We start from the raw sequence: 12,807 nt of genomic DNA, 5'->3' as shown, positions 1-12,807 counted from the left end.
TGGGTGAAATCGTAAGCTAATCATATATTCCCTGTGGATTGGGTTACTACTGATGGAAGTTGGTAGCAATAAGTATTATCAATAGAGGCACCATGATATCTCATGGGATTGAGATAGTGTGTCCCCTTAGGTGATTTTAAGGAAGTATGTTCATGGAAACTATGGCCATAGTAGTTCCTTAAGTGGAACTTGACATAGGCTCTTTGAGAGTTAAGACATGTCAATTGAATACATAATATGAGGATCTGTAACTCAATGATAGTAGAGGTAGTCTTGAAAGGCTGATAGCTTTCACTTTGTTAGACTACAAACACCAGTTCATGGAGATTGAACACAATGGATATCAAGTCACGAACCTGAGTACATAGTGCCTCATTGTTATTTACATAGGATACTGGAGTTCAGTTGATTATCTATAGTGGATGTCGAAGCAACTTCATAATTGGATTCTAAGGGAGCTAGTACTTCTATGGGTCTCGAGGGTCCACGTTTTGAGCTCATATACCTTGTTGGCACGGATTCTGAAGGTCGGATTGGCTCTAGGTTCACTTTTGTGCATAAGTGCGTTTTGGTAATTACACAAGGTTGTACACGGGTAAGTGAATGAGGTCTTTGGATTGGGCTAATTGATTAATTAGTAGGCCTTATTGGGTTAATTAATTAATTAGGACCCATTTTGGGTTAGATTAAGTGACCTAAGCCTATGTGGGCTCAAGTCACTTAAGCCCAATTAGGAACCCTATAAATACCTTATAGGGGTTAGGGTTTTTATAACTTTTTGTCTTCCACCATTCAAAGAGAAAGAGAGTCATAGCCCTTGCCCTCTTTTCCTCCCCACCAGAAGTGTGCCCAGAACAAGATTGAGTCATCGAGCAGAAGATTGTGGATTTACGAGACTTCCAACAAATTCAAGGTTATTTTCAACAATTAGAATTTAAGGTTTGGGAACATTCAAACCTAAAGGTTAGTAATTTAACCCTAAAAGATCATTTTTTTTTAATAAAAAAATTGGTATTGCTTTCGATGCTTAGATCTAAAATGCTAACAAAAATATCAACAAAAAATCGATTAAATGCTAAAAAAATTGGTAAAAATTCTAATAAATTATCAATATATCGATATTTTTGCCTTATATATCGTTTTGAGGTCCACTATGTTGGGATTGAGCCCCTAAAAAAACAAGATATGATGTAACAAAGTTAGACTTAACCATCCTCTTGTTACCCTTTTGGTGTATTAACATTGATTTGAGTATTTAGTCCATGTCTCTTACATTGTACGTAACTTGAGTGCATTATGAGTTGCACAGAAGATACAACTCATGGGTTCCTTGTAAGTAGATAAGTTGTTGGTTCATGGATTTGGGCAGTCTAGTAGAGACTATAGTGCACCAACTCCTAATTAGAGAGATGACTTGTCTTGGTCGTCAGGATAGGTTTCCCATGGTGAGTGCACTAGTGTGTGTGATGCACAATGGAAAGGACCTATGGTAAATCATGATGCAAGGCTATCAATTATCATGATTACCAAGTTACTATATTGCATGGACTCTCAACCTTAAAAGGATACTAAGCCTATGCCAAAATTAATAGGAAACTTTGACCTTTGGATGAGACCCTAAAGTGCTCATATATTCTTATGGACTAGGTCACTGTTGATGAAGGCTAGTGACAACAGGTATTCTCAACATAGGCACCATGATATCTCATGTGAAGGGAAAAACCCAAATCTCTCCGTTTCCCAAGCCCGAATCAGGTTAGGAATAGGCATAACTATCCTAGGCTTTTTCTAAATCCTATGAACAACAAAAAAATAACATTTTAAAAACTTTGAAGGGATTTAGAAAGTGCTAACGAAAACCATACCTCAGATTTAGATGTTCTTGAATCAAATCCACATGGTGAAGATGAAGAACGAAATTGAAGAAGTCTCATAAACCAAAAGTCTTCTGCCTGATGACTCCAGCCTTGATCTTGACACACTTTCGATGAGGATGGAAAGAAGAGTGGATGCTATGACTCTCTCTCTTTGTGGAGATGGAAGACGACTCTCTAGAAAAAGTTATGAGAACCCTAACCCCTAAGGGGGTATTTATAGGGTTTCCTACTAGGCTTAAGTGACTTGAGGTCATTAAGGGCTTGGGTCACTTAATCTAGCCCAAAACGGTCCTAATTGATTAATTAACCTAATAGGGCTACTAATTAATCAATTCACCCAATCTAGAGACCTTGTTCACTTGCCCCTATGGAACCTTATGCAATTACCAAAACACCTTTATGCATAAAAGTGAACCTAGAGCCAATCCAACACTCATAACCCATGCTAATAAGGTATATGAGCTCAAAGCAGAGACCACTAGGATCCATAGGAATATTGGCTCCCTCATAATCCAATTCTAAAGTTGGTTCAACATCATACTACAGATAATCAACTAAACTCTAGTATCCTATGTAAATAACAACGAGACACTAAGTGTTTGGGTTTATGACCTACTATCCATTGTGTTCAGTCTCCCCATGAACTGGTGTTTGTAGTCTAATAAGATGAAAGCTATCAGCCTTTCAAGACTACCTCTACCATCCTTAAGTTATAGATCCTCCTATTGTGTATTCAACTAATATGTCTTAACTCTCAAAGAGCCTATGTCAAGTTCCATTTAAGGAACTACTATGACCATAGTTTCATAAACACACCTCTTTAGGATCACCCAAGGGCACTCATTGTCTCAATCCTATGAGATATCATGGTGCCTCTATTGAGAATACCTATTGCTATTAACTTCCATCAATAATGACCCGATCCATAAGGAATATATGATTAGCTTAATATTTCACCCGTAAGTCAAAGCTATTGCTAACTTTAGCACAAGCTCAATATTCTCTCAAGGTTAAGAGACAACACAATGAAACGGCTTGGGGAGTTCATGACTACTTGATAGCCTTAAGTCATGAATCACTATAGGTCCTATCTAATGTGTAACCATACACACTAGTGCACTCACCATGGGAAACCTGTCTCAATAACTGAGACTAACCATCCCTCAAATTAGGAAGTAGTGCACTACAAACTCTAATGGGTTGCCTAGACCCATGAACTAGTTGTGAACAAGTCATCTATTTGCAAGGAACCCATAACTTAGATCTTTTGTGCAACTCCTAATGCACCTAAGTCATGTACAATGCAAAAGATGCAAACAAGAATGCTCATAAAGTATAGTACATGGAATAAGGATAGATAAAAATCAAATTAAAACATCATTAAATGAATAACGAATTCCAAATTTATTACATCATGTCATGGTTTTAAGGGCTCTATCCTATCATCATGGGATTGAGACAGTGTGTCCCCTTGGGTGATTTAAAGGACATGTGATCATGAAATCTATGGCCACAGTAATTCCTTTAGTGGAATTTGACATATGCTCATTGGAGGTAGAGTATGTTAGTTGATCACATAATAAGTGGGATCTGTAACTCAAGGATTTAAGAGATAATCTTGATAGGTGATATTACTACCTTGTTATATTATAGACACTAGTTCATAGGGAGTCTACATGTGGTGGATAATAGGTCACTGACCCAAGCACTTAGTGTCCTGTTGTTATTTATATAGGGTATTAGAGTTTAGTTGATTCTCTGTAATGGGATGTTTAATCAACTTCAAAATTGGATTTTGGAGCTAATATTCCTATATCCTAATGGTTTCGTGCATAAGAGCATTTTAGTAATTATGTAAGATTGCCTAGGGATAAGTGAACAAGGTCTCTTGATTGGGCTAATTGATTAATTAGACAACCCTATTGGGTTAATTAATCAATTATGACCCATTTTGGGCTGCATTAAGTGGCCCAAGCCCATATGGGCTCATGTCACTTAAACCTAGTTAAGATCCCTATAAATACCCCCTAGGGATTAGTATTTCTATAACTTTTATCTTCCACCATCTAGAGAAAAAGAGAGTCATAGCCTCCACCCTCATTTCCTCTCCATTGAAAGCAGGCTAAGAACAAGGTTGAGTCATCAAAAGGAAGATTTTGGGTTTACGAGACTTTCAACAACTTCAAGATTGTTTTCAACACTTGGAATTTAAGGTTTGGAAACATCCAAACCTAAAGGTTAGTACTTTAACTCTAAAAGATCAGTTTTTTTAAAATTAGTATTACTTCTGTTGCTTAGATTAAGATGCCAACACACCAAAACTCTATATATCATCGAAATATCACAACATTTTAATCCTTGTTTATATCTCTAGCTTTCTTGAAACTCTCTTGAAAGACCAAAGGTAACTCTATCCTTAACTTAGTCTCTCAACATCAAAACTTTCTTTGTTTTTTTTTTTAATGATTTTTTCTCTCACAAATCATGGTCAACTATTAAAAAAACTAAATAAATAATTAAAAAAGTTGAAAGAGTACTCATTTTTTTTCTCATTCAAGATATTATCAGTTCATAAATTTAATATAAATTAAGAAAAAAAATTTCACAATATGCAATGGCTAAGTTCATTTAATTTTTTTATTAGGGTTAAATTTTGTTTCAATTACAAAAAAATTGATTAAAGTTATTTTTTAGTTAGAATGTTTGTATGAATGTAACTATCGTTAAGTTTCATTTATGAAATCGTGAGATATTAAGATTAAAGCCCTGATTCTTCAACTAATTGAGTGTGATTCAAGATTTAATTAAAGAACCTATTAAAAATCAACATATTTAAAATTAAAAAAAAAATCCAACAACACTAACTAAAATCTTACTCATGACAACTTTTTATTCAACCTCATCTTCAATATTATTGAACTTCATATGAAATCCTTAATGAAGAACAAAGAGAAAAATGAAAGATGAGAAGAATATTAGAGAAGAAAGATATATACAAGAACTTCACTCTATAATTTTTTTTACATGGGTAAGACTTTTCATATTCAGGAAGTAGTAGAAACGAGTGGAAAATGGACAGGAAGTGAGAGAGAATTGGTGTTTTAAAGGGTTTAAAGAAGGATAAAAATGTCTCAAATGGGTCATTTCCATAAAGAATAAAGATGAGGAGGTGGGGGGAGGTCATTTTTTCTGATTTCAAACTTCTTTTAATCCTTTTAACCAAATATCCCTCTCACTTTCTTTGCCTGGGAAGTCTTACAAGGGTTGAGTTTCAATTTTTTGGAAGACGTGTATTTATACACATATAAGTAGTTATCAATTTGTTTTAGAAAATACAAATGAGGATCAAAATCGTAGCATATCTATTAATTAATAATAAATCATATTTAGGTTGAACACATTTTATACCCAATGTTTTTATGGACCCACATTTTTCACGTGCACTCCTACTTGTCAACGAGACTCACTTTTTAAGGGTGAAAAATTAGTTTTAGTAAAATTAGAGTCGCCATTTATTTTATTTTATTTTATTTTAAAATGGAAAATAAAACAAGAAATAAAAACCCTAATAAAATGTGACTCCATAGTTTTGGAAAAACATGTCTTCAAAAAGCCCGAGTCTAAGTCTAGGAATTAGGTTACCTATCGAGAAGGTACCTCAAAGAGGTAGAACTCCTCTAAGCCCTAAAGAGGTCTCTACTGGCTAAGTTAAGGGAAATATGGTAATTAATCAATTAATTGTGGATACTTAGATAAGCTAAGGCGATTTCAAAATTAACGTTGATTACTACTCAAAAGTGCTATTTTGTGCTTTATTACTCTTTTAAAATTTTGAGTATAGTTATTTCTTTTAACCATTACATGTTAAGACCTTGCAATCAATTCTATTTTGTTAAGTTTTGTTTTGATACTTTTTTATCACAAGCAATCCAAGATGAGAGATTATTGGAATCCAGCAAAAATGAAGAGCTCAAATCATAAAAAGCTTTGGAGCTCATAGCTTCAAATGTCAAAGTATAAGGAGAAGCAAGAGAGAAAAACAGATGAAAAAAAAAGAGCTGTAGTCTTTTCGACTTTGAGCATTTCCGAAGTCTATTTCTACATGCTATATACCATTTCAAAGCTCAGGAAGTCAAGAATCCAACGCTTCAAACCGTGTATTATTTGGAGCTGAAATGAGGAAGTTACAGCCATTGGAATCCAATCACTCCAAGCTGAAGGAAGAATTATGCATGGCTGCGAAATCACCCTTTTGCTGCGAAATGATTTCACAGCCATTTTGAACAGTTGCACGCACGGCTGTGGAATTTCTCCTAAAGCTTCCCGACCGAAATTTTGAGATATTTTTCTTTAGATATTTGATGTCTAAATCCCCAAACTCTCCTTGTAACCCACCTATCATAGGATTCCTTAGTTATTAAGTTTGGAAAGGGGTGAATAACCTCAGATATTTTGTTTTGTAATTTTCTTTATATATATCTCTCGAGAGCTTGTTCTTGGGGAGACGAACCTTTTGTAATAGTAAGGAATATATTTTACAGAGCACTTGCTCTGCTTTTCATATATATATTTTTGTTTTCTCATTCTTTTTCTTTCTAGCCAACCAAACTCTGAGGATTTTTCCTCAGAGGATGAGAGGCTAGGCTCTTCGTATCTTGGAGTGAAGAAAGCGGGTAAGTTCCCTCATGCATAAATTGGAATTTTTGTTGTTTTAGTGTTTAATGCAGAGAAAGTGTGACCCGTTAATGGTTTTTATCTTTTTAGTTAACTTAAAACGCCTTTAAATCACCTGGGCCAACACTTGGTAAGGCAAGTGATCTCCGTCCATGGAGATTCACTAGTTTACCCCTTGCGAGCCTCTGGGAGGTGACTTGAAGGTAGGATTTTCTAGAATTGCCAACACTTGGTAAGCTTTTGGACTCCAAAGAGACATCCATTAGTTATCTCTTGCGAGCTTTTGACGGGTAATCCAAGGTTAAAGATCACCTTGAATGGCAAGTACTAGGTGAGAGGTATGAGCCATTGCAAGTTGCATCAGTGAGAGGGATTTAGTGTTTGAACCCATTAATGGGAAGCATCTGTACAACACCGGTTAGAGAATTAATTATATGTAATTCTCTAATGCGAGGAAAGAAACAAGTGACCGAACTCTTTTTTGTATGATGAACTGAGCCTAGTGATCTAACTCCAAGAACACTTTTTTTCTAAGTAAATCATTACTATTTTGTTAGTCTAAATCCAACTTTTTCACAAGATTATGTTTTTTTAAGTAACTTGAAATGAAAGCACCAATTCAGCTTTGAATTGATATATTTGAAGTGAAACCCATCCAGTGAACATCTAGAGCCACTATGCTATAGTAGCTTTGTCTTTCTATAGTATATGTTAATAGTTATAATTTTTATTACTTCAATCAAGGAGCACAGTGGACATGAATAGCTAGACAAATTACAAAATCAACGTGCCAAACAAGAAAGCCAATCACAATCATAAAGAAGAGTTAGGGTATGTACCTGGATTGCTTCTTAGGCATTATCACAAGACGTCAAAGTTAGTTTAACAATATAATACTACATACCTCATGCATTCAATCCCTTCAAATAATCAAGCAATAAATCAAAGCAATCAAGACAATATCAAACACGAGAGTATTCACAAACAAAGTTTGCATATTTACAGAATTAAAAAAGAGAAAGGGTGTATAGGATGTACATGGATAACATGCATAACTTACAATGCGCTTGTATGTGGCTGGAGAAGGTTAGCACACAAGTAATAACAAATAACTATGACAATAAACCCTAATATACATGGTATATATAAAACTCAAATCAAATGGCATGAGCCTAAAGAAACAACAACTATCACATAGGACATGCATATGGACTCATTGTTAAATTTAAACCAATGCTATAGATAGTTATAAGTATCAAAGTTAGTAACTAAGACAAAAACATGCAGTAAAGGGGGAAAACAATTGCATTCAATTTAAAAATCCCAAACAAATATCTAAAAACATTATTTTGTCATAAAAAAATTAAACAACATCCTCATTATGTCTATATTAGAGAATAAAATCCAAAACCAAGTTAGGATATGTCAAAAAATACTAGGTTAAAATATAAGTTAAACACTATACAAAAGTTCTAGCATGTTGTCAGAATAGAAGTTTTCACACAAAAAAAAAATGATAATAAAAATATCTAGAATGCAAATTAAATTGCAAAAAATTCCAAAAAAACATCTACTACATGTCTAGTCTATTATCCACATGACCAAGTAATCATTTAAATAAAAAATTTAAACAAAAATTCCTTAAAGTTCCAGAAGGTCCAAAACTAGGCAGAAAAATAATGACATGCATATACCGAATTAAAAAAAAAACATGCAGATGTCTCCTAAAATCATAAAAAAAATCATACACGTCATTTAAAGTGTTTGAATTACACAAAAAATAAAGCCAGGGTTAAAGAGCACTCAAAATTATTTTTAAAACACTCAAACTCATTAGTTGTCCAAAATCAATCATGTACAGTAGATACAACTTTAAAATGATAGAAGCTAATTTTAAAATAAAAAAATATAAGAAACAAAATACCAAGCAAAACAAAAGAATTCCTTTCATTTGTGAATCCATTCTGGTTCCTATATCCCTTAAAAAAAAATTCTGGTTCCTATATCCCCTCAAAAAACATTTTGGTGCTTATATCCCCTCAAACAAGTGATAACAAAATAAAAATAAACAAGTGATTGATAACAATAAAAATAAAAATAAAATATAAATAAATAAATAATTGAGCTCCGCAAGCCATGCAAACCATGCAAGTCATACACGTAATGCTAAGAATGCCTAATGGTTCAAGTGGGCCTAAGTGACCTAGGTGGACCTAATGAGTCTTAAGAGGGGTAGGGGTGTCCAAATGGGTCTAAGTAACCTAAATGGGCTTAAGTGAACATAGATGGACCTAAGGTGGTGCCTAATGAGCCAAGTGTGCCTAAGTGGGCTTAAGTGACTTAGGTGGGCCTAATGAGTCTTAATGGGCCTAGGTGGTGCCTAATGGGTCGGATAACCTAAATGGTGTCTAAGTGCCTAGGATGATTAGAACAGTGCTTAAGTGACATAGGGCAATCAGGAAATTGTCTAAATGACCTAAACATGCCTAAGTATGTTATCCTAAAGGTGTACCTAAAAGAGCTATCCTAAAAAAAAATAAAAAAAATAAAAAAAAATCCTAAGTCTAATTCAGGGCTGCCAAGGGTCACAATGAGGGGCTAGATAAATCCTCATCCATAGTCTCCAAAGTGGCTCAAAAAAAGGTAAGGTGTATGAGTAGTAATGGGCCACTAGGAAGTTGCTATGAAGTATTGAATGAACACTTAATAGGATATGTGCTAAGAGGACAAAATGAAGAGTCTACAATTTTGCATTTGTTTTATTTTATCCACTTATATTCAAAATCCAACCTCCAACTTGTTAAAGAAGTAACACTTTACTCCTTAAACTTGTTAAATAGCAATATTTTATCCTCTTCAAGGTGGAGAAATAGATTGTTAATGGTGAAATATAAAAAAAAAAAAAAATCCATTTGTTCATAATCGCATGAAAAAAATCATAAGAAGTATGCAAACATAATAAAAAATCAAAATTGGTGGTTGCCATATTTTAAATACATTTAGGAAATACTACCCAAGGCTATCAATTCAAAATTGGTTTTACCTAAATTCAAACCAATGTTCAAACAAGAATGCGAAAAAAAAAAAAAAGAACCTTTTTACAATTTAAAAATGGTTTGCAAATGATATTGAATTGTTGCTTTCTGAAAAGTTTGAATGGGTAAAATGATGGATTTCAAATATAAGAGACCAAAAAGTAAAACAAGCAAAAGGTTGAAGGTATGTATTAAGTATATTTTACCTACCATTTTTTAAAAAGGTGGTTACCCTTTTTCTTAAGAGGTATATCAGTTTATAGGATATAGAAGAGGATTTTTTGGTTATTACCTTTATAGTTAGGATCATCAAAAGATATTTGTTAACACAAATGTCAAATTTTTTATGAAGACTATATGATAAGGAATAAGGCAAAGAATAATATAGATTGGAAGATATTAGAAGATAGTCCCACATTGCATAGGATACGATAGATCTAGAGGATTAAAGGCATACCATTCCTATGATTTCAAGTACACCAGTGCCTCATCTTAATGGGAAGTTTATATGTCATAGATTATGATGAAGCATTGAGTAGTGTTTATGCTCACTTAATGAGCTTTGAAGAGGTAGTTAGAATCTTTGTATTTTAACATAGTTTGAGTTCCTGTAGAAGCACCTAAAGGGATAAAACTCATAGGTGTAAGTTGGTCTACAAGAGGAACACAGGAGTAGATGGAAAGCTTGAGTTTTATGTGGCTAAGACTATAGCAAAAGGTTATAGTTTAAAACTTTGTTTCAACTATGGAAAACCTTTTCAACAGTTATCATACTCAAATCTATCAGATTACTCTTATCTATTGCAGTGTGTCTCATTTATGAGATATAGCAACCAAACATTTTCATAACAATGGGCCTTGTGTGTACATGAAAGCACAAGGAAGTGTGGTAATGCTCTAAGATCTTGTAGGTAGATGACAATATACTCATTGGATATGATTAAGGATATATTCATCTGTCAAGATCTAGTTGTTTACTCAGTTCTAGATAAAAATCTAGAGGAAGGCACAATATATTCTTAGGGTTAAGGTCCTTTAGAATTGTAGGAATAGGAAAAATTATGCCATGTCATCTACATTGATGAGCATTTGGTCAGTATATGATGTAAAACTCCAAGAAAGGTTTGTTACTTTTTGGATTTAGAGTTATTTTCCTTAAGATCAATGTCCTTGGACATTTGTGGAGAGAGATTGCATTAAGACGGTATCTAATGCCTCTACAATGAATAGCCTTAAGCATACAATGCTATGTGCTAGACTAGATATTTGCTTTGTTGTAGGAATAATGAGTGGATATTAGTTCATTTCTTGATTAGAGCTTTGGGCGAATGTCAAACATATACTCTAGTATCCTTAGAGAACAAAGGATTATATGTTTGTGAGTCCTTGTACCAAGAAATTGGACTTTCAGTCTGATGAGGACTCTCACATGTCTACCTCTGGGAATGTGTACACTCTTAAGTGGTTTTTGTTACTTCTATAGCAACAAAGGAAGCCTTTTGGCTTATGGGTATTTCCATTGGCAATATTGTCTAAGATACTATTATTTGGGATGGTGGCATAGTCCAAAGAACTAAAGTACCACTATAAGAGGGAACATATAGAAAACAAGTGATACCTTGTTGTGGGATGGTATAAAAAGGTGACGTAACTATAGAGTAGATTTTTTCTGTAGTACCTAGTCTACTTTTGGGGCTAGTAGGAGTTTGTTGGAATTAAGCCCCTAAAAGCAAGATATGATGTAATAAAGTTAGACTTAACTAAGTAAGACATGATATAACAAAGTTAGACTTAACTATCCCCTTGTTATCTCTCTAGTATATTGACATTGATTTGAGCATTCAACCCATGTTTCTTACATTGTACATGATTTGGGTACATTAGGAGTTGCACAAAAGTATAAGTCATGGATTCCTTGTAAGTAGATAAGTTGTCCACGGTTGGTTCATGAATTTGGGCAATCCAGTAGAGACTATAGTGCACTACCTCCAAATTGGAGGGATGACTAGTCTTGGCCATTGGGATGAGTTTCCTATGATGAGTGTATTAGTGTATGTGATGCACACTAGATAGAACCTACAGTGAATCATGACGCAAGATTATCAATTGTCATGATTCACCAAGCTACTATACTGCATAGACTTTCAACCTTAGAGGATATTGAGTTTGTGCCAAAATTAATAGAAGACTTTAACCTATGAGTGAAACCCTAAAGTGGTCATACATTCTTATGAATTGGGTCACTGTTGATGGAGGTTGATGACATTAGGTATTCTCAATAGAGACACCATGATATCTTATGGGATTGAGACAATATGTCCTCTTGGGTGATCTAGAGGATATGTGATCATGAAATCTGTTGCTATAGTAATTCCTTTAGTGGAATTTGACATATGCTCATTGGAGATAGAGTATGTCATTTGATCACATAATAAGTGAGATCTGTAACTAAAGGATTTCAGGGGTAATTTTGATAGGTGACAACACTACCTTATTAGATTACAAACATTGGTTTCTGGAGAGTTTGCATGCAATAGATAGTAGAACACAAACCCAAGTACTTGGTGTCTTGTTGTAGTATATATAGGGTACTAAAGTGCAGCTGCTCTTTGTAGTGAGATGTTGAATCAATTTCAAAATTTGATTCTAAGAGAGTCAGTTCTCCTATGGGTCCCAATGGTTCTTGCTTTGAGCTCATATTTCTTGATGACATGGTTTATAAGGATTAGATGAGTTAAAATTAAAAGATTAAAATATTCAAAAGTTGGTGAAGGTACAAAGATGTGAGGATGGTACAAGAAATGTGAAAAGGGTATGAGAATTTTGTTTTTCCATTTCTTATACCCTCACATTTCATGCACCCTCTTCACATTCTTCATACCCTTTTGACCTTTTTTGTACTCTTTAAATCTTTTGAAAATTTTAATTATATATTTTTTTTTCACTTCACTTGACAACAATATTGTGTAAAAAGACTAAATACACTTGAAATTGAAACAAATAATTTTAAAAAATTAAAATATTAAAATATTACAAAATTGGTGGGGTACGAAAAATGTAAGGAGGATATGAGAATTTTGTTTAAATTGAAGCAAATAATATTCGAAAAAAATTTAAAATATTCAAAAATTGGTGGAAATACAAAGAATGTGAGGAGAGTACAAGAAATGTGAAGAGGGTATGAGAAATTTATTTTTTATTTTGTTCATTTCTTGTACCCT

The sequence above is a fragment of the Vitis riparia genome, chromosome 19, assembly GCF_004353265.1.
Source record: "Vitis riparia cultivar Riparia Gloire de Montpellier isolate 1030 chromosome 19, EGFV_Vit.rip_1.0, whole genome shotgun sequence".
NCBI classification, from domain to species: domain Eukaryota; kingdom Viridiplantae; phylum Streptophyta; class Magnoliopsida; order Vitales; family Vitaceae; genus Vitis; species Vitis riparia.
This window is presented reverse-complemented; position numbering follows the sequence as displayed.